General features: G+C 37.8%; 1 pseudogene; it reads left to right on the top strand.

Annotated features, from left to right (window-relative positions):
* The first annotated feature begins 8751 nt into the window (after positions 1-8751).
* On the top strand, positions 8752-9772 carry LOC143592764 (mitogen-activated protein kinase kinase kinase 18 pseudogene; annotated as a pseudogene).
* Positions 9773-24590: the final 14818 nt, after the last annotated feature.

Below are 24590 nucleotides of genomic sequence, written 5' to 3'. Positions count from 1 at the left end.
TTAGACTGGTTAAAATCGTATTAGGGTTGTGATTTCTACTTGCACATGGTCATGGGTTAATTAATCGTCCAACCTTTTTCTGATACTAGTTAAAAAGTTTACAAACCAATATATATGTTAGCTTGCAAGAAACGTTAATTCACAACATTGCACCTTCTGAACAAATGAAGTTAATCTTAAGAGGTCAAAATGGATCTTCATTGATGTCAAATGACGTTACAACCATTGGAGTAGTTATGACCATTTGTTGTGGGCTAACTATGGGGTGTCACGATTGTCACATGGGCTTGTTAACGCCCTCAACACTATGCCGTGCAAAGCAATGGGGGCACCAAGCGCTAGGATCATAACCCCCATTGCACCAAGGGTTAGGGCGGTAATCCCTTAGGCTTGACGCCATCTTCATAAAGTAGTGGGTGGGTTCATCCCAACAATAATTAACCCTTTTTTTTGTTTTTATTTAATTTTAGTTAATGCACAATGCGTTAGTTAATGGTTGTTTAGTTAAAGTCTTACTGTTTTTAGTGACGTGACTGGTGACACTTTTACCAAATAATTTGTAACATCCTACTTTTATGGATGAATAATAAAAGACGGATATATAAATGCGTGTTTTCATTTAATTACATTAAATAATAGTAGTCGAATGTGGGCTTGGGAAAATAGAATGATGGATTTGGAAATGGTTAGGGACCTAAGATCTATGGGCTTGAAGTATTTAAACTCCATAAATCTTTCTAAAATCCTAACCTTCTCATTCCATCATCTAGCCTCTATACACACACTTAAAAACACACACAAATACTCCTTCAAAACCGGATCCAGATCTAAGCTAAATGAAGGATAGATTTCGTGTTCAAACATCACCAAACAACAAGAAATCCGTCTCGATCACGTATCGGTTCAGATCCGAACCTAACCAGAACCCGAAAGGTATATTTTTGATATAAAGGTTAAGTTTTAGACATTGGTTTATCTTAAGGTTTGATACTAAGGCAAATCGGACCGTATAATGTTAGAAAACATGAACTTTATGGCAAATGACTTGACGGGTACGAAACGGGACAAATGAGTGACGTTCGGACCTTGTTAAAGTAAGAGAATGAAGCTGTTACGGCCCAGAACTCGTTTTATTAGTAAAACGGGCATAACGAGATGCAAGGAAGTGACCAGAAGGGAAAGGCACGAAAAACAAGTTTCGAATCAAGTCGAATGGAAGATTCGACTCGAATGAAACGAATCGAGCCGAATGGCAGACTCGACTTGAATGAAACGAATCGATTCGAATGGCAGACTCGACGCGAATGGAACGAATCGAGTCAAGTGGCATACTCGACTCGAATGGAAACAAATCGAATCGAATGTATCATACTCAACTCAACTCGATCAGACTCGACTCAACTCGATCGGACTCGACTCAACTCATTTAGACTCGACTCAACTCTATCAGACTCGACTCGACTCGACTTGTTTGAACTTGGCTCAAAGTCAGGAAAAGGTCATTTTCTGATGAAGTTTTTAGTAAAGGCTTGTGAAGGAAAATAATTTTTTTCCAAGCTGACCTGGCAGCTTGACCCCAGCCAAGGGCCCTGCCCCATGGACCCTACTAGTGGCCACAGCTCTAGACCCCGCTACCAGGGGCGCTGCCCCTGGACCCCGTTCGCTAGGGGCTTCAGTTACTTATGAATATTACACAGTTAGCCGTACACAACTAAGGAGAAGTGTTACAGTTAACTCCGAGAGGAACAGAATCCAGGTGAGTTCTAGCCCCCTTTTACCTTTAAATGTTTTGGGGTTGTGTGCATACTCAAGAAAGAAGATAAAAGATGAATGTGACATGTTTTGCATGAGAAAGTTAATGTGTAAACTAATAAGAAATTTACTTAACAACTTTATGTTAAAGACGTATGAAGAACATGAGTAAGTCATGGTGTGGGTATCAGGGTGCCGTAGTACCTTATACCTGTCCACATCATGAATACCTGTGAGTAGTATGCAAGTGCTTATATGAAAGACAGATGCTCCATTTATGGAAATGATAGTGTGCTATGGAAAGGAAAGCACGAACACAATAATGGACTAAAAACCTATACTGTGTTCAGGGCACATGCTGTGATGGAAATGTGGTCTAGTTGTAGATACAATGTATTGACAGATATAATAATAAGTGTAAGATGGTCTAGCTATGGATACTATGGTAAGATGGATCAGTTATGGATACAAAGGATAATGTGGTCCATTTATGGATACTATGGTAGGATGGTCCAGTTATGGATACAAAGGATAATGTGGACCAGTTATGGATACTATGGCAAGATGGTCAAGTTATGGATACAATGAATTGGTGGTCCCATTAGGGATACTAAGTATGGTAGCCATTAAATACGTGCTTATACGTGGAATGATTGCATGGCATGATAGTTAATGAATGTATAGATATGCGTTGTGTGAATGTATAGTCCAGCTACGGATACTGGTAGAATAGATAATTCGTTAAATATATACCTGAATGATAGTTGATAGAACAGAAAGAAGATAGGGATCAAGCCCTACTAATACTTGTGTAGAATAATAATATGAATGTAGATGTGTACAAATGTTATACATAGCAGAATGGGTGCATGTTCATGTGTAGAGCCTTCGGGCCTCATGCATGCACAACAAGTTAGGATGGCAAATCCCTTTAACTTTGTATGGCTCAGTTATGAGCAAGGATAGACGGCTCAATTATGAGCAAGAATAGGAGGCTCGGTAAATGTTGTAAAAGTCGTTAGGCGGTCGACTGGGGAGTTGCGAGTACTTGGGAGTCGTTGGGGATTACTTGGAAAATACCTAAGGAGTACTCGGCCAAGGCAGGGAGTACTCGATCTAGGCGGGGAGTAATCGGGGAGTTCTCGGCCGCCTACTCGGGAGTTTTACAACATTGGGCTCGGTTATGAGCAAGCGTGTATGAGAATAGTTACAGATAGATTGTTAGACCGGCATAGAAACAAGTAAATAATGAAAGTTAAGTGTTATGTTATATATGAATGTTTGAAAGATGCAATTTATTTATAAACCGTATTTTATGAAAAGAAAGAAATGTTAGAACTTACTCAGCGTGTAGCTGACTTTTAGTATGTATGCAGGTAATGTTGATAACATGGCAAGTTGTGGTGCGTGCGAGGCTATCCATACTGAAGATCTAGCTAGAGATAAAAGTTGTAATGTAAAAGTTTTAATTTTCGCTGCAAATTGTATATGCTTCCGCTGTAACAAACTAAGTTTATGAGTAAATCTAACGTCCAATGTTGGGCACCGGGATCGGGGCCTTACATAATTCTAGTTAGCCATGAAAAAACACGGGTTCAACCTAGGTTGAACGAGTACTTTCATAGAGTGTAGTTGGTCAAGAGTCCTGAATTCGTGGGTGTTGCGTATTGAGATCTGCAAGTATGAAAATGTGAGGAAAACAAGTGTGTGGTGATGGTTAGAGAGGAGGGACACTTCTAGCTCAGAAAAGTGTAATCATCGGTTTCATACAAGCGTTTAAAGCACAAAGAGAGTACGTTTTTGAGGGAGTGGAGAGGGAATCGTTTACCGTTTGGCAGACTCTAGTATTTAATAGCCGAAGGTGTGATGAAAACCTGTTAAGCCGCATGTCAATGGGATATTCAACATATCCTTTCTGCAATCATCATAGTGGAGATAGTGGATGTCGATTGTGCGGGGATCATTGTTCAACACTATTGTCTCCTTTTTGTATCTGTTGTGGTGGTCTCGCGCGAGTCTGTTGTACAAGTGGTTTTTTTCCCTATTTGTGCATTTTCTTGCACGAATGTGGCACTGGCAGTAGTCCTCGATATCCCTCCTGCGTGGCATTTTGTACGCATTCGTCCAATTGTGCGCCTGCAAGCATATTCCTTTTGAAGCTTTCCCTTCGTACTGCTTGGTAGTTTTGAGCTCGAACCCAAATTCGGGGCCATATCTCTTCAGCCTACAATACATATGGCCTAAATGATTTGTCCATATACTTTGAACAGCTTTTAAGTTTATTTGTGCACAATAATTAGTCTTAAGATGTTTAATTTGTAATCTAAGATACAAAAAGTTCTTTCCTTCGTCTATAACTCAAGTCTGGGTTTAATTATTCAGTTGACTAATGAAACTTACCAGGAACTATGATCATATTCAGCACTATGTATAGAAAGGCGTCCTGAGTGCAAAAGCTGCTTTATGCCATGATGTACTTATTATGTCATTCTTCTCAAGGAACGAAAATCTCCCTCTCCATCAATACAAATAAAGATTTCATTCAAGAAATAAATATTAATGAAATTAATGAAAAATAATGTAAAAATTACCTTAATTAAATCATAATTTTGAAGAGAGTAATGAGTCGATGAATTACATAAAGTGTCAGTTGTATCTAAAGAAGGTACGAAGCCGCCAGCAATCAGTGCTTGTCTTACGTTACTTAGACAAAACGCTATTTTTATTTAAATTCTACATGCATGTGTGTGTTATGTTTTTCTAATAAAACTAATCTTTCAAATCAAGACATGATATTCCCAATCTAATACACTATTTAAAAAGCAATTGAGTTTGCGCAAAATATATTTCAGTAAATCCATTATGAAGTTTACCCGATTGGTTCAGCCATTCTGTTTGTAACATGTATTTTCTTGTGTATGATTTTTTTTAAACAGATATCATAATGACAAATATACAAATGTCTTGATTTACTCAATGATGTACAATGATCAATCTTAGCTTAACTTAAAATCATAAGAACTATAATATAGTTTGTAATTAAAGATAATCAAGATGACACTAAAATATATATTAACTTAATTTACTTCTCAATAAAAATATATATTAACTTAATTTAAAACTGTAAGAACTATGGTATGATTAATGTTAGAGGCTTAAGATAATAACAACACAACTTAATTAGTAAACGCTACGATTTATCATAAAACAATGTAATCATCTTAAAAATGTAGTTGTGAAACAATGAATACCTATTTTATTAAAAAGATATATTTCATTTCAATAAAAAGTGTATATGTAGCAATACTACGTGACTTCAGTAATCAAGAGAATAAACAAAAGTTAACGAAAACAAAACATTTTAATAACCATAATTGAATAATTGATGATGGGGTGGCCAGGTCATCAAAGGCAAAGCCAAAGCAAGTAAACACATCATTTTACGAGCTTCATAGGTTAAACGGTTAGATGCTTGGAAGTTTCCTGATGTTCATTAGAGACGTCAACTCCCTTTATCTAATAAGGGAGGTTGCCTACGTGTATGGGTAAATGTGCTAGACTCCTCAACACTGTTGCCTTTAGGAGAGAGGGGGGGGGGGGGGTTCTAGTAATATATATATATTTAAAGAAAAAAATGTATTTTTAATGTTTTAACTCAATTACCCAGTTCATTTAAGCCCATTTGTATATATATATATATATATATAAAAGTTTTGCACAACCCAGATCATAATCAAATAAGCTAATTTAAAATTTTAATTGTTTAAACCTAAAGATAAATAAATAAAAAATTTTTACTTAGGCCCAAATTTTTTCTCATCTTTGGCCCAAAAATTTTGAATGATTCTCGGAAACAACCCTACTTCTCGGAGTTAGGTGACAACCGTTTACACCAAATATATAAAGTCAAACCACTACCATTCAAAAAGAAGAGAGAGAACCCTTATCTGTTCAAGCGATCGAGTTGGCTTCACAACTCAGAATGAACATGAGTCTTGCGCTATAAAAGGAACACGCTCACCACTTACACTCTACTCTCTCTTTCATTCTCACCTTCAAAGAACTATTTAACTAATTCTCATGTCGGAGGTTGATTGCAAGAGATCCTCTTCAGCGTGAGCTAACGATTGTTTCATCTTAGTAGGAGCTGTTTAAGCTTTCAACATCCTCAGCTGTCTAGACCGTCCTTGTTCTATTATTTGTTGTAGTGACAATAATTATATATCAATATAATTCTTTTAACGTTTTTGTTTCCAAAAATTTGTTTTTAATTTTTTTTCTCTAACCTTATTTGATAGGATGAATTAATTGTTGTTAACACGTGCAGTGAGTGTGACAAAACACACACCAAACAAAGAATTCAAATAATGATAAAAGAAAAATATCTTTAGGGACAAGCATGAATACTTGTTTATTGTCACTTTTCCTTTCATACTTTTAACGTGTTATTGACTTAATTATTTCGATGAAGTGGCTGACACTCTTTTATAATCATTCAAAAATCATAAGTTGAATTTCTTTGGTAGTAAGTAATTCATGTTTTATATTTTTAAATATCTCAAACTCTTATTTTCGTTATTCTTGTAAATGAATAGACGGGAAGCATGACTATATCATATTTTGTGTGGTCTAACTTTAACCTGGAAGTGAGAGCATATGACTGATACCAATATGACCTAAACAACGTAAGCAAATCAAAGACGAAAACAACAATTCCCTATCCATTAGTCTTGGTTGAACCTAACCTTGAACCATTCACATCCATATATTTTTGGGGTGGGAGTGTTTGGTTATAATGATTAAAGAAAATCTTGATTTGGAAGTAATAACCACCCATGAAAGAAGATTAGTAACGAAATGATTTGATACTTCAAAGGTTATTAAACTTATACTTCACTTACAAGTTACAAGAAAATGAAGCCAAAATGTGGTGAATGATTCTATGGAGAAACGTAGAACACTCCAAATCATAACTTCAAATCAAACCTACTAACCTTTTCACCTTTAATGACTCCATTATCCGGTTATTGTTTAGAAAAAGTACACAAATAATTATATTACATTTTTGTTTCTAACTATTATTATTAATCTCAAAACTAGTTGAATTCCCCCGCTAACGGACGCCAAACCACAACACTCCAATTATCATTCTGGTGTCAATGCATGTTTTTCCCACTCGGCGCCATCCCTTTAATGGCTTGCTCTTTTTTGGGGGGGTGGGGTCAACTTCAAACTCAACAATCATACACAAACATACACATATTTATTTATTTTTATTTTTTTCTTATATTTAAATATTAGTTAAATCTAGTTAAACCACAACGCATTAGTTAAGAAAACTAGTTAAAACTTCATTGTCTGTGTGGTAGCTTTGGCATGACGCTTTAACTAGCATTTTCTAGTTAAACCACACACACAGCCTTATATGAGTAGCTGGCATTCGAGTTATACCATGTATTCTCTAACGATAACTATGGTATTGTCAGCGATTGCACGGTAAACCTACAAGAAAGAAAACCAAGAGAATTTTTAGTTATTTCATATATGAGTCGAACTAACTGAAACATGATTTATGTTATTACCATTGCGTGTAAAATTAATCCTAGAGTGTATATTATTATTATTATTATTGAAATTTAATCAATATTAATAATGATGACCCGCCTTAAAACAAATCGCCAGACTTCAAAAATCAGAAACATGAATACAGATGTGAAAAAGCTTCATGGATTCACCACTTGTAAAAGTATTAAGTCATGTCTTTTTTAACATTTTAAAATGTTTCAAATAGTCGGATGGAAAGTGGAAAGTCTAGTTTCTTGTACAAAAATAGAAACAAAATACAATTCTATATTTGTGATTTTTAAAACAACAAGATATAAACAAAAATAGACTTAATTTAGAAATATACAGAAAACAAGTTACATTTCAATCGACCCCCCATTTTACATGTGCAAAGGTATCTTAGTATCTACCCTTAAATAATATCGAGTATGGACTCCTTTTGACTTTTCTACACATACCTTGTGCATATTCAAAACCGAACCAAAAGCCAAATTCAAATTCAGTACTGTTCCGAATAAACAAATCAAATATTTTTACTTTCAGTTATTTTGTACCATTAATGGCTAATGGATTGTGTTGGGCAAACTTAAGGGGAAGTAAAGGTGTGATTGGATCGGCTAAATAACAAAAGTTACACTAAAAAATAAAAGAACCAACCGTACCCAGTAAAATTCTATCATTAACGTTTTGAGAAGTATAAGACAAAGGCAAACATTACTTCTACCCCAGCCCCAGAGATACGGAGGATGCTTAGTGCTCACTATGAGACCACCGACTTCAAATGCCTTTTAATGAGATGCATAGAACAACAAAGCAAGTGACATCAAATGGCTATAAGCCTCAAAACAACCACCAAACATGAGTACCAAAATGATAACATTTACATTTTGGTAGCAAATTAAGTTAGTTAAAATATAATAGCAACAAACAAAGAAGCAAAGCAACAAGAAACAAAGCATAAACACCCTCTAAATTACCTGTATACTCCCTACAAGTTTGTACATGCATCAAGACATGCTAAGACAACACTAAGGCCGCATCTCCATGACATATAATGATATAAAACACTATTCTAAAATTCCATAAAACTTACATCTCCAAAAATTCGCATCCCTGAACATAATCTTAAAAGAGATGCAACATGATCTTAAAGATTACCAAACAGCCCTTATTCTCTTCGAATCAAATTCAGATTTTAATAACCAAGGACCAACATGTAACTCGATTTGGTTCGGATATTTTGTTTAATCTGCTGGAACCCAGATTATACACCCTTAACTTTAATTAACTTGGTGACACGTGGCAAACACCCTTTTGGTCCGCCTAAAAAGCTGCCCAGATTATGCCACCTACGGACTTCCCACCCAACAAATAACTAACCTTTTCAACACCTTATTTAACCCACAAACAACCCTCTCAAACACATCCAAAACAACCAAACATGAGGTGGACCAGAGGCCATGTACTTGGCCGTGGTTCCTCTGCCACCGTCTCCACCGCCACATCCGCCACCGGAGAGCTTTTCGCTGTCAAAACCGCCACCCTTTCACACTCTGAAACTTTACAAAGAGAGCAACAGTTTTTATCCATTTTAAACAGTCCTTTTATAGTATCTTACAAAGGGTGTGACATCACTAAAGAAAAGAAAAAAATCATGTACAACTTAATGATGCAATACATGCCCGGTGGCACCATTGTGGACACGATAAACGGGCAATTAAACGAGGCGCAAATATCAAACTACACAAGGCAAATTTTACAAGGTTTAGTGTACATTCATTCAAATAATATAGTACATTGTGATGTCAAGGGGGCAAATATATTAGTCAATGAAAATGGGATCAAAATAGCGGATTTCGGGTGCGCCAAGTGGGCGAATGAGCACGCGCCAACTCGTGGGACCCCAATGTTCATGGCACCCGAAGTGGCACGTGGCGAAGAACAAGGGTTTCCAGCTGATATTTGGGCACTTGGGTGCACGATTATCGAGATGGCAACCGGGTGTTCGCCTTGGTTAAACGTGACCGACCCGGTTTCGGTCCTTTACAAGATCGGGTTTTCGGGTGAATTGCCTGAAATCCCGGATGGGTTTTCGAGCCAAGCTAAAGATTTTATCAACAAGTGTTTGATTCTAGACCCGAAAGCGAGGTGGGGAGCTACCGAGCTTCTAAACCACCCGTTTGTCGGACAATTGGAGTGCGACATTGATCGAGATTTGTGGGCGGGGTCGCCAACGGGTATACTTGATCAGTATGTGTGGAATTCAATTGGTGAATCGCAGTCAGAGGGTAGTGATTTGATCCAGCCAATGTGTTCATCGTTTTCATTGAGGCAAAGGATCGAACAGTTGGAGGGCAACTCTGAAATGGCAAATTGGAGGTGGGAAATGGAGGAGGAGATAAATTGGATGACAATTAGAAGTAATGGGAGTGGTGGGGTGGTGGAAGATGAATGATTCTGCCGTGAATGGTGGTGGGTCGCTGGGTTGTTCAGAGAATGTTGGGTTAAAAGTGTTGCAGAAGTAGATAGAGCCTATAGAGGTTAGTGTTTGATTTGTTTTGGTGAATATGATTTAGGAAGTTGCTGTTTTGATGATTTTTACTTTTTACTCTACTGTGATCTTACCGTGCACTCTTTTACAAGGTGGGGATAAAATTTTGTAAATGTTAAATGTTAACATTATTAAAACTTAAATAGATTTTTTCTTTTTATATTATTATTATTTTAGTTATTATAATTATTACTACGCAAATTTCAACCAATTGCTTACTAGTCGATAATATTATTGGTTTTAACTTACACTTTTGTTAATCTAGGTTAGTCTAATCTAGCAAAAGAGAAAAAATAATAATAATAACTCCATCTAATCATGAATAATTAAAGATTTCTCCTTTATTCAAATCAAAATGTTAAATATCATAAATTGTTTTGAAAAAAGTTAGGGATAAAGGCAGACAACCAAAGTAAAAATTATAAGCGTAACTAGACACTTGTCAGTTGTCAAGATAGAATTATTGATGATTATTGATCAATAGTCTTACTATTTATTGTAAGAATCAATTTTTTTTCTTAATATTACTATACATAACTAATAAAAATAGAAAATAGCTAGAAAGAATTATGGTAGCGTTTGGTATGCAGGAATGACAGTAGAAATGGAATGATTCATTACGTGGGAATGAAAAAAGTGGTGTTTGGTTGCTCAATGGAATGGAATCCCATTCCATCAAAACCATTTCTTCCCACCCCCCTTCTTTTTTCCATTCCATTCCTCCTTCACCATACTTTCTCAACAACACTACCACCTAACAACAACCACCACCACCACCAACTGCCGACACCACCATCGCCGCCGCCGCCACCATTTTCGTCGCCAGAGCCACCACCGTCGCCACTGTAGTTTTTTTTTTTTGGGTTAAAAAGTATTTTGAGATATGAGTGTTTTTATTATTTCTATTTCATTTCTACAATTTTTTTGGATACCAAACAATAAAAATTAATAATTGATTTCATTCCCATTTGTTAACCAAGCAAAACAAAGTAATGGTAATGATCCATTTCATTCCCTTGTCCATTCCATTCCTTCTCCCATTCCATTCCCCCTTCATTCCATTACCTCCAACCAAACATACCCTATATGTCGACCCTTAAAACTTCTATCATGTCATATATATTAGATATGTGCCTCACAAAGTGGATATAAGGGCATTTAAAGTGTCACATCATTATCATGTACGTTGTGTGATATTAACTTAACATCCCTTTTGTTTTGGTATATGTAACACCCCGGTTTAAGTTGAAACGTCTGAGTGTGACGTACAGATTGCTAAACACATGTGACACTATTAAGTGTCCATAATATGATAATATCATTAATTCGTTTCATAGCATCATAATACACAAGTCTCCAAGTAATAATCAAACTAATCCATACAAAAGCAATTTATTTCAACAACTTCATTTATTTCTTTTATTCCTAAGCTAATGTCTTCCATAAGTAATCAACCTCTAATCACAGCACCTGCAGCATGCATATAAAATAAAAGTCAACTACAAGTAGTTGATGAGAATCATCACAGTTTGTTATAATACATAAAAAGCATACAATTCTATGAACCGTGGAATCAACGCAAGTGAAGTCATTTCCAATTGGTAACAACCAACGTACTCGGGGTATCGCACAATGCGCGCAAGGTCTTTTTCAGTTGAGGCCGATCAACGTACTCGGATAACACAACGCACATAAGGTCATTTCCAGTTGAGGACAACCAACGTACTCAGATAGCACAAAGCACATAAGCAAGTAAACACAAGTCCATAATGCGAATTGTAGTTTGAATAAGCAAAGTAAGTAATCGTTTGAATAGGATATTCATACTACCCCCAAAAATGTAAAAATGTTTAAAAAGGGGGTGTGAGAAACTCACCTTTGCAATTGAAGCGAAAGACTAAGAATAAACGAATGCGTCAAGGAACCCAAAGCAAACGATCCAACCGAACTATAATAAGAATAAATACGAACTTCATCGAATATACTAACGATGTTATTAGAGTTAAATATTGCGTAAATTTGTTTAGGAATTAATTGATATTTATAAATTTTAAAGCCTTGATTAATATGAATTATTGCACGTTTTACGAAGGTTCGGTATAAATGATTTGATGAAAAGGATATGAAGTTTATACGTTCGGAAAACTTGAACTAATGTTTACCAATTGAAATTATACTTAATAGTTTATCGAAACGGTTTTTTACTAATTAAAGTTTACGTTTAATATTAGCAAATGATTTTTAAATTCACGGTTTGCGGAAACGAAAGTTTGGTTTTTAAGCGTAAGGTGATGAAATATGTTTTATATTTAATTTATAAAATTTTTATTTAGTTTAAAATGACTTTTATGATTTTATTATGATTTTTAAATGATTAAAGTTGATTAAACAAAATATATAAAAAAAAAGGTCTGACCCGGGTTCCAAACCCGGGTCTATGTGTTACAAATTCAATGTATTAACCAATTGCTCCAGAGTGGATATTCGTTAAGGACATGGGTTTAAATCTTTAAATGTATTAGAGCATTCTCATCCTATTCTCTATAAATATGTGAGGGAAGTTTGTAAATTATAGGGTGGGGTGATGAGTGGTTGTGAGTGTAAATTATAGGGTGGAGAGAGAAATGTAGTGATTTTTTGTAAATTTGGGAAAACATTTGGGGAAACATTGTTTTCCCTATTTATTTTTTAATATTTGTTGGATTGGTTGTGAGTAGAGGAGAGAGAAAACTGTAATGATAAATGTATAAAAAATACTATTTAATTAAGCATGAGAGAGAAATGTAGTGTTTTTTAGTGTAATTATAGGGATAGAGATGGGGAACGGATTGAGAATGCTCTTAACAGTTTTAAACTTTATTAGTTATTAATAATAAAAATATTTAAAAGGGTTGACCCGGGTTTTGAACCCGGGTCTTGCGTTAACAAGACCAAGCTTAACCAGTTGATCCAGCTTGAATGTTTGCTAATATGATGAAAACATATATATTTATAATAATACTTTCAGTTTCAGACTTCATCTTCCCCACCTAAACCCTAGATTCTTAAAATATTAATCTGTCCCATGGTTGATGAAATTGAACTGGGGGTTTTGATTAACGGTGAACGACGACCATTATTCATGTAAATATTACCTCGTAAAGTTACGGCTTGACGGAGAACAAGGGTTGGTCGGAATCCGATTTTTGAATATCAAATATAAAGTACAGCGAGTATATTAGTATAAAGTAAAGTTGTGAGCGAGTTTAGATGCTAGTTATGGTTTTATTTATACTAACAATTGAAACGTATCGCGTTAAAATAGACGTTAATTGCATTGGCCGTTTTTCCGGCAGGTCTCGCGGCTTAATCGATGGTTAAAGGATGTTATAACATAATTATTGTGTTGACTAACGTTTATAATCACAGCCTAAACACGTTACAACGAAAATAATTGGTCAGAGATACGAGATTAGGGGTTGATTGGGCTCAAAGGCACCGATTCTGGCGGCCGAAGAGTTGTGACAGGAAAAGTGGGTGGGGAGGGTGGCTGGGTTGGGTTAATTGATTTATTATATTACTAGGTTGGAGCCCGTGTTTCACACTGGTAAAAAAAATATAATAAAAATAAAAAATTATTATATGTAATACGTAAATTTAATTGTTTCATATAATAATTTTTATTTATAATTTTTTCTATTAAGTTTTTGATATATTATGCACTATAATTTTAAGTTGAAAACCAGATCTTGATGTTTGATTTATTTACAATAAAACATTCTTAAAGATATTGTTATATTAAATATTGTGTGAACAAAGTTTTGTCATAGTTTAAAAACTAAATTTACAAAGACTAAGGTTTTGTTTTTAAAGAAAATAAATAAAAACATATTATATTTTAAAATAAAGAGGGAAACGATGAACATCTTGAATGGTTATATTTAAAAAATATGAGAAAACAATGTGATATTGTGAATTATGGAAATGTGAAAATTAAATATAATTTGGTTTTATACACATTTAATATGTTAAGTTAAGAAATCAAACACAATTAATATTTTAGTGGAGTTAGTAAGCTCATTTAGTTTGAAACATGAGGTATTGGGTTTGAAACTCGTATCACACAATAATTTATTTTTCAAAATTTTATAAAGCCATACGGGTCATGGGTTATTATAGAAAAACGGGTCACGAGTCATAATATAATAGAAAATAGTGACATGGCATCTACTTGGTATTCTATATGTAGTGCCTAGTTAAATGTCATGTGGACAATTTGTGTTGCTTTTATAGTATCATTAGATAATTTGAATGATTTACACTTTTAACCCCTAATCTTTAAAGTTATATTAAAACGGGATATGAATTACCAAAACGAACCATGGACTTTGAAGTTATTTTAAATTTGAATTTGAAATACAGTTTGCAATTTGGATCCCGAACTTTGAAATGAGTCAAAAAACGTAACAAGAGTTTATAAAAATCGAACATGCTCATAATATATCCGTAGCTTGCGAATTGATTAAATTTAATAAAACTCTAAACCTTGGAGGTTCGGTAGTCGATCAAAATGATTAAAAAAAATGAACGACTAATAATTTAAATTCGCGTGAGCATTATATCAATTATGAAAATGAAACGACCAAACGGTTCGGTTAAACAAATGCAAATACAAATTTAAATACAAATGGAAATAACAAAAGACACATAAAATGCGTGCAACGAATCTTGAGATTAATTAACAAATACATAAAGCCCAAAATTCGAAATGGGTCGGGTTTCAGGTTTGAAAAGTAATGAATGTTATGGTATAGTGGTTTTAACTTGGAAATATATCCCCGCTCTTTTACCTTGTAAATACCCTTAATAGTAAAAAAAAACAATGAAGCTAAGTCTGTTAAAGCTCTGGCAATCGCGTAATGGGCTTGGTGCTCCGATGTGCTGATGTGGAATAGTGATGGCGCCCCCTCTCCTCTTCATTACACACAACATTCGATTATCCATATTGTGACGGCCTACAGGTTAACAACACAAATAAACACGCTTGATCACCTATCACATCAAGTTTTAAACAAACTTTCAAAAACACATGTTTTCTCTCCATCCATACAAAATCCTTATAAATTTTTACATTTCCAAATCATTGCCACCTTTTATTTTTAAAATTATTATGTTTAATACAAAATCAAAATACTTAGAAAAAAATTAACTAACTCATTATAAATATTCATGGTGTCAGTAAAATAACTTGTATAAGTTAAAGTATTAAAAATAAATAAATTAATATTGTAAAAATAAAATATTACATATTTGTGTTATTTTACTTAATTACTATGTTTAAAATAATTTAAAACTAAAAACAAAGATAGTGTATTAGTCATCAAAGAAAGTGATAAGCGGCCAAATCAAACTAATGGTGTGTTTCTGAGTCTGATAAATGAAATGAAATAAAGAAAAATTGAAGCAATGAGAGAAAAGAAAGGGATGTGGATGCAAGATAGAATATAATTGTGTTAAGGCTGATTACTATGGATGGGCTGTAAAGCCCCTCCACGTCATCGTTATATAGGAAGCGAGGCTTCAAAGCCTTTTTCTATAACGTCCCGCTGTGGTTTAGCCCATTTACCGCCACAATACACAACACACACACACACATATATATATACACACACGCCCAGCCAAATAGCCCCCCCCCCTTCCCGATGCCTATAGCGATCCGTCTAAAGAGTTTGACAAGAAAATAAATTAAAGCTTTATGTTTTTCCGAGTTGAAAGGAATAAAAGATAATGTTATAATTTTACAATCACAACTTTTAAAATCTTTTCTTTATCATTAAGTGGTAGGGTAAAATAGGCAAATGACAAAAATCTTATATTTGTATTTGATTGCTTTCTTTAAGAGCATTCACACCGGATATTTCATAATGTTAGTGGGTTTTCCATATTATATAGAATAGTTGTGAGTGATGCATCTAAGAAAAAACGTTGAACAAATTTAGAATAACATTGTTCATCCTTTATATATTTTTTAATATTTTTGTTCATCTTTTATAATTTTTTAATATTTTTTGAAAGTGATTATGAGTGGATAAAAAAAAGATAATGATAAATCTATAAAAAATATTATTTAATTAAAAACAAGAAAAAAAATAATTTTTATTTTTTTAAAATTAAAGATGAAGTATCTATATGAATGCTGTAGCTCTAGAGAAAAAAGTAAAGAAGGAAATTTTTCCATAGTGGTTTTCGTCACTCTCTTTTATTAAAAGAGTAGAAAACCCAACTAAAAAAACGAGTGATTTTTATATATTTCCTCTTACTAATAATATAATTACATATTTCTTCAACCATCAAAATTAATTACATATTTTCCTTTTTTTAATTAAATTACCCAATTACCCCTTATTTAAAATATCCTAACAAATAAATTAAATAAAAAAAACTAAGTTATTTTTTAATAGTTAGAAAAGTTTAAACCCACATCATCTTCTTCAACCTATTTGCTGCAAACTCGATTATCCGACGAGTTTCTGACCACTAAATCATTGTCACAAACCCCCACCCCACCGCATTTTCTCTCTTTCTTCATGTCTAATATCTCTTACAACCCTTCCACCTCCTGCCACCACGCCTTCTCCTCTTCCGTTGTCTCCCTCCATCAAACACCTTTGGTGATGATTCCCCACCCACCCCGAAGCTATCAAACGGGTAAACACAATCAACCATGTTTATATCTAACCTACTCACTTTAGATTCGAAAAATGTGATAGTGGCGTTAGTCACCGCATACAGGGTAGAGCAAGCCAGTAAGATGATATGGTGGTGGACTCCGTGGGGTGGTGGGTTGTGTGGTGGTTCGGCTAGAGAAAGTGAGAGAGGGATCGAAACTTGGCCGGAGAAGAGGACCGATGTGAAGGTGGAGCTGCTACTTACCATGTTTATATCTAATTTCAATTTGTGGACCGTGGTGCAGCCTTTGGCGACGCTGATTCCCCACCCACCCCAAAGCTATGAAACGGGTAAAACACAATCAACCACATTTATATCTAACCCAGTCGTTTTAGATTCGAAAAACGTGGTGGTGGCGTTGGTCACTGCACACAGGGTAGAGCAAGCCAGTAAGACGAGATGGTGGTGGACTCTGTGGGGTGGTGGGTTATGTTGTGGTTCGGCTAGAGAAAGTGAGAGAGAGATCGGAACTTGGCCGGAGAAGAGGACCGATGTGAAGGTGGGGCTGCTACTTACCATGTTTATATCTAATTTCAATTTGTGGACTGTGGTGCAGAAGAGGATCGGTGTGAAGGACTCTAGTTGCCACTTTCTATGTTTTGTTCATCTTAAATTAAGGGTATAATAGTTAACTAATATATTAAGTTTAATGAAATAGGTAAATATGTAATATATATGTTTAAGGGAAGGGAAATATACAATTGTTTTTTTGAAGTTAGGGAAATATGTATTAAAGCCAATTAGTAAGGGGAAATATTTAAATGCCCCAAAACACGGGCTCACCTTTATTGAAATGCGCATTGTCTTTATACACACAGTCCATTCAAAAGGGTTGTGCCACCTCAAATCCAGATATGATTACCGCACCCTCCAAGAATAGTGACATCGAATCCATGATAATAATTAAATGGCTTAAAAACAATATGGTGTTACTCAAATACTTAACCGAATGATTCGGTTAACAAGTTTAAAGCATTAAAATTCTTTAACAACTCATCATAAATATCTAATTGAACAATAGACCTAGAGCTCTATTTATATTAACACAAGATAATATAACATCCGTATTTTAAGAATATTAATAAAAGAAGTTTTTATTTATTTGTTGTGTGTCGTTATTTAATTCTGTTAAATAATACTGGGATGAAGTGGTAGGCTTAGGATTTGTTTATGGATTTAAAATGATTATGGGCCTAAGGTCCATGGGCTTGGAGTATATAAACTCCTAAACCCCCCTAAAACCCTAATCATTCTCATAACGTTATCCTCTACCTTCAGACACACATGCACACTCTCTGCACACACTCAAACCCTTGATTCTTCCCTTATTTCATTCAAGACCAAGTTTAAGAAGGGTTGATTCCTATTCATTCAACAAAGAAACCCGCTTAGATTCACAAGATGTGACACCCGGTAAATTCCCAATCCCTTAAAACAACCTAAATATTAGGTAATTTTGTTATGTGCGCCCTGCGCGAGCGCGCTATGTTAATCAGCGCGTGCATTTGTTATGTGCGCCCTGCGCGAGCGCGCTATGTCAATCAGCGCGTGCATTTGTTATGTGCGCCCTGCGCGAGCGCGCTATGTCAATCAGCGCGTGCATTTGTTATGTGCGCCCTGCGCGAGCGCGCTATGTCAATCAGCGCGTGCATTTGTTATGTGCGCCCTGCGCGAGCGCGCTATGTTAATCAGCGCGTGCATTTTATAAGCGCCGTGTTAAGAACCTGCGTGGGCATATGTTATATGCGCCATGCGCGAGTGTATTGGTTTTATGTTTCTATAACTTAATGTTGTCTAATGGGTTGACCGTCTAGCATGATGCTAAGGCGGGTGCATCCCAAATCGTTCATGCGCGTGCGGAAGGGGAACTAACCTCCCCGCATGGCGGGAACATTGAGAACTAGTTTGTCTGAAGCTCCAAGATGGAATTGACTTCAACATGACTGATCACTATGTTGAAATACCAAGACCACCTGGAGAATCTACAAATGAAACTCAATGTCCCTGACTGCGAGAAGGTCACGCACCTACCCGCAGCAAAGAAATGTCCTTCACGCAGAAAGCTATGCGCACAAAATGATACGCGCAGAACACTTAGTCTATTCTCCAGATGTAAGGAGATTACTCCCGCCCAAAAAGAAACGGTAGCGTGTTTCAGAGATTTTTCCACTTTTTACTGTACACTGACAAAGTACCTGAAAAAGCACACTGTAACATGAAAAGTCAACTGTCAGCCACCCTACTCCCACCAACCACAGACCTGCATGTCCTGTCCAAATCAAATTAAAATCTTTTATCCACTACACCACTCTTAAATAAATAATAATAATTTCCATACTTTATCATCATTACACCTAGATATGAAGAGATTACAATCCCCTAAAGCAAGGGATTGTGTTTCCTTGAGTTTGCCTATAAATATGTAACCTAAATTATCACCCAAAACACACTTCAAACTTCTCTCTTAAGAACTGCAACTTGCACTAATCATCTCCCAAGCATCCGTTGTTTTCGTTTCCGATCCTGTTACCAGGTAAGCCAAGAATATAACCTTAAGATCTGCTTTCCAACCCTTATATTCTCCTAATTCTTGATCTTAATATATATACTTCTTGTTATTTAATCGCATTCTAGACCTTCAATTCCGAGGCCAACACCAAGAAAACCCGAATCTCGATTAATCCCTTAACAAGAACCACAGGTGAGTCTCACAGCCCCTATTCTCGCCGTTTTCACTGTTTTTAAACTGTTTTCGGGGCGAGGGACACGTACTTAAATAATGTTTTATCATGGTATACTTACAAGCTATGCAAGCGATTATGTGTTTAAATTATATTTCATGATGAGCAATGCGAACGGTTATCTAAGGTTTTCGATGTATGTGCGCTAGAACTCGAGTAAGTGATCACTTTACCATTGGAACCCTAAGGGTAGGGACTGCTGGTTTGATCCACCCACTCGTAGGGGTCGCACCTCTTTGCATGGACGAGTGCCTAGTATGGTCATGGGGCAGTACTATAGGTTTGAGCCCGCTCGTAGGGGTCGCGCCTCTTTGCATGGACGAGCGCCTTGTTTTCCGGCACAACGTCCGCGCGTAACCCGCGGGACGGAATTATTGATTAGCTCGTAGGGGCAGCGCCTCTTTGCATAGACGAGCACGGTTTTTCAGAAATGTCCACGCGTAAACCGCGGGACGGCATTATATTATTTAGCTCGTAGTGGCAGCGCCACTTTGCATGGACGAGCACACTTCCAGTAATGATCGCGCGTAGCCCGCTGAACGACTTTTATCAGAAATATGTGTCAGATCCATGTTTTCATACGGATGATCAAGTATATGTTTAGACATGAAATCAGAAATGTGTTTCAATATGATTTTTATTAAGACTATGATGCAATGAGATTTATCAAGTTACTAAAACTTGTGAACTCACTCAGTTTATACTGATTCAAATGTTTTTACGTGTCTTTCAGGAGATAACTAGGTAGCGCATGGAGTCACACTTAGAGCACCTCACGCTGAACATCTAAAACTAGCTTTTTGGAAGATTTTAGTTCTATCCCTTCGATGCGCGTGGTTGTTCCCGCCGCGCAAGGGGACATGGCGTGGAAATCTTCAACAGTTTTATACTTGGATGTTTTTATGTAATTTTTAAACAATGTAATGTATTTGTATTAAAATTTCATGCGCAATGAAAATCTTACTATGAATGTTTGCAATGGCCCGTGCTTAATTATCAATCCCCACTCGCGCGCGCCCGGCTGTTTCCGCCGCTCAGGGCCGGGTGTGACAGATTGGTATCAGAGCACTGGTTATAGCGAACTAGGAAAAGAAGTTTTAACCTAGACTATAACCGTTGGGGGAAATCGCATGAAATATTTTCAAAAGAAACTATACACACACTTAGGAACACGGGTCACACAGTGTCTAGTAAATAATGATAACATTATGTGCTCAGAATACATGCGCTAAGATTGATATGTTTTCACTCTTTTAAAGCGAGAATGCCTCCAACTAAAGCCAAGGGAATTACCATGACACCCGAGGAACTCGCGGAAATAATCGCGCAAGCAATCGCAACACATGAGGCCAGCAAGGCCGAATCAAGTCAGGGTCGTCAGAATGAGACCCCAGAACCCGAATCAGGAGCCTTGGACAAAGGATGCTCCTACAAGACATTCATGGCCTGTAAGCCTTGGCCATTCAAGGGTACCGAAGGGGCCATTGGGCTCTACAACTGGATTGACAAGATGGAGACAGTTCTCTCCATTAGCGGATGTAGTGAGAACCAGAAGGTCCTTTACGCGACCTGCATGTTCCAAGAAGCAGCTTCGTCTTGGTGGAAGCTTCAAGTGAAAACCTTGGGGCGAGAAGTTGCTCTTCACAAGACCTGGGAGGAACTGAAGGAAATGTTGATGAGAAAGTTCTGCTCTCGCGCAGAAATTCAGAACCTACAACAGGAATTCTGGAACCACACCATGGTAGGAACGGATATCGACGCCTACAACAACCGGTTCAACGAGCTTTGCCAGTTGGTGCCAGACATGGCAAACACGGAGGAAAAGAAGATCGAGAGGTATATCTTTGGGTTACCTCCTGTTGTTAGGGTTCCGCTCAACGCCGCAGCGCCTCCAACCTTTGATGAGGCGGTAGCGCGGGCCATCACCCTTACAAGGGATACGGTCCGTGCGGGTATGTTAACTACGCGCGGAATCGAGCAGCGAACCTCTGATCCCAAGAGGAAGTGGAACTCTCACCACCGAGGGTCCGACTCCAAGCAACCACCGTTCAAGAAGCAGGAGAGCGCAAGGGCTTACGCGATCCAAGCCGCGGAGCCATCAAGGAAAGGATACAGCGGGCCTCGCCCATGGTGCAACAAATGCAAGTATCACCACGAGGGTGAATGCGCAAGAATCGAATGTGCCAAATGTGGCAGACCAGGGCACAAGACGATGAATTGCCGTGTCAGAGAAGCTGGAGCGAGCGACAACTGCTACGCATGCGGGAAGCCAGGGCATTTTAGTCGGGATTGCCCGCAAAAGGGAAACCAAGCTCGCGGGAGAGCTTTTGTGATCGGCGCAGGCGAAGCTAAAGAAGAGCCGAATGTGGTAACCGGTACGTTTTTGCTTAACGGACATTTTGCATCTGTCTTATTTGATACTGGCGCTGACCTAAGTTTTATATCCGCTGAGTTTAAAGACTCCCTAGGCCTAGCAACCAGTAGGCTAGACACACCTTATACTATAGAACTAGCCAATGGTAGGCAGTTATGCGCGAACGAAAGAACTGAACAATGTGTAATAGTCATGGGAGGTCACGGGTTCAATATTAACTTGTTGCCAATAGACTTGGGAAGTTTTGACATTGTGATAGGTATGGATTGGTTAGTCGAGAACCACGCGGAAGTTATTTGCCATGAGAAGCAGGTTCGGGTCCCACTGTTGAACGGAGAAACCTTGGTGATTCAAGGGGAAAGAAGGGGAGTTGCGACGAAACTAATTTCGTGCCTAAAGGCGCGCAAGTGCCTAAGGAAAGGGTGCTACGCCTTCCTGGCGCATGTAGTATTGAAGAAAGGAGATGAGCGAAGAATTGAAAACTTACCAGTAGTGCGCGAATTTCCAGAAGTTTTTCCTGAAGATTTGCCCGGATTACCGCCGCCGCGACAAGTCGAGTTTCGTATTGATTTAGTCCCAGGAGCTGCGCCAGTAGCTCGAGCGCCTTATCGACTAGCTCCATCTGAGATGCAAGAGCTATCCAATCAGTTACAGGAACTATTGGATAAGGGTTTCATACGCCCAAGCTTTTCACCTTGGGGAGCTCCAGTACTGTTTGTTAAGAAGAAGGATGGTTCGTTCAGAATGTGTATTGACTACAGGGAGCTGAATAAGCTGACAGTCAAAAATCGGTACCCCTTACCGAGGATTGACGACTTATTTGACCAGTTGCAAGGATCCAGTTATTATTCGAAGATAGATCTACGGTCCGGATACCACCAACTTAGGGTCCATGAGGAAGATGTGCCGAAAACAGCCTTCCGAACTAGATACGGCCATCATGAGTTCTTAGTGATGCCTTTCGGGCTAACTAATGCGCCGGCTGTATTCATGGATCTGATGAACCGCGTGTGCAAACCATACTTGGACAAGTTTGTGATTGTATTTATAGATGATATTCTGATTTATTCTCGGACCAAGGCCGAGCATCAGCAACACCTGAGATTGATTTTGGAATTGTTGAGGAAAGAAAAGTTGTATGCGAAGTTTTCCAAGTGCGAGTTTTGGCTTAGAGAAGTTCACTTTCTCGGTCACGTTGTAAACGAGAAAGGAATACACGTTGATCCTTCCAAAGTCAAGGCCATCGAAAACTGGGAAGCGCCAAAAACCCCAACTGAGGTGAGGCAATTCCTAGGACTAGCTGGCTACTATCGACGCTTCATTGAGAACTTCTCCAAGATAGCTCTACCTCTGACCGCGCTAACTCAGAAAGACAAGAAGTTTGTTTGGGGCGAAAATCAGGAAGCAGCGTTCCACATGTTGAAACAGAAGTTATGTAGTGGGCCAATTTTGTCTCTGCCCGAGGGGACGGACGACATCGTCGTTTACTGCGACGCTTCACATCAGGGACTCGGATGTGTCCTTATGCAGCGAGACAAAGTCATAGCGTATGCCTCGCGCCAACTCAAGACCAATGAAAAGAACTACACAACGCATGATCTGGAACTTGGAGCGGTTGTCTTCGCGCTAAAGATTTGGCGCCATTACCTCTATGGTACAAAGTGTATAATCTTTACGGATCACAAGAGCCTTCAACATATATTTGATCAAAAGGATTTAAACATGAGGCAACGAAGATGGGTTGAATTGTTGAACGATTATGATTGTAAAATAAAGTATCACCCTGGAAAGGCGAATGTGGTGGCAGACGCGCTAAGCAGGAAGGAGCGAATAAAAACGCTACGAGTCAAGGCTCTAAGGCTGACCATTCGCGCAGATCTCTTTACCAGCATCCGAGACGCTCAGCAAGAAGCTTTGAAACCAGAGTTTGCTAAAAACGAATCCCTTGGGGGTATGATTAAGAGTTTGGAACTTAAGAATGGCAATCTATATTTCGCTAACCGCATATGGGTCCCTCTCAGGGAGGATTGCGCGAGCGAGTATTAAACGAGGCTCACAAGACGCGGTATTCCGTACATCCTGGCGCAGACAAGATGTACCAAGATGTTAAAGCGCTGTATTGGTGGCCCAATCTTAAAGGCGCCATCGCGACGTATGTCAGTAAGTGCCTGACGTGTTCAAAAGTAAAGGCTGAATATCAGAAGCCGTCGGGGTTACTTCAGCAGCCAGAAATTCCCATGTGGAAGTGGGAACAAATCTCTATGGACTTCATCACCAAACTGCCAAGGACACCTGGGGGTTATGACACGATCTGGGTTATTGTAGATCGGCTAACTAAGTCAGCGCACTTCCTGCCGATCAAGGAAACCGATAAGATGGAAAAGTTAGCCCGACTGTATATTCGAGAAGTAGTTTCAAAACATGGAGTCCCAGTGTCCATCATTTCTGATAGAGATAGTCGGTTCACATCAAGGTTTTGGAGATCGTTACAAGGGGCTTTAGGTACTCGTCTTGACATGAGTACGGCATATCATCCCCAAACGGATGGGCAAAGCGAGCGAACAATCCAGACATTGGAAGATATGCTGCGCGCGTGCGCAATCGATTTCGGTGGTAGCTGGGATACTCATCTCCCATTAGTTGAATTTTCTTACAACAACAGTTATCACACAAGCATCAAGGCTGCGCCGTTCGAAGCTTTGTATGGGCGCAAGTGTAGATCCCCACTGTGCTGGGCTGAAGTGGGTGACAAGCAAATGACTGGTCCAGAATTGATCCAAGAAACAACAGACAAGATTTTTCAGATTAGGGATCGTCTTAAGACAGCGCGCGATAGACAGAAGAGCTACGCAGATGTGCGAAGGAAACCATTGGAATTTCAAGTAGGGGATAAAGTACT

The sequence above is a fragment of the Bidens hawaiensis genome, unplaced genomic scaffold, assembly GCF_021521415.1.
Source record: "Bidens hawaiensis isolate Kalapana, Puna unplaced genomic scaffold, B.hawaiensis_p1.1 tig00041191_1, whole genome shotgun sequence".
Taxonomy (NCBI): domain Eukaryota; kingdom Viridiplantae; phylum Streptophyta; class Magnoliopsida; order Asterales; family Asteraceae; genus Bidens; species Bidens hawaiensis.
Note: the sequence above shows the minus strand (reverse complement) of the source record. Positions and strands in the feature narration are given on the sequence as shown.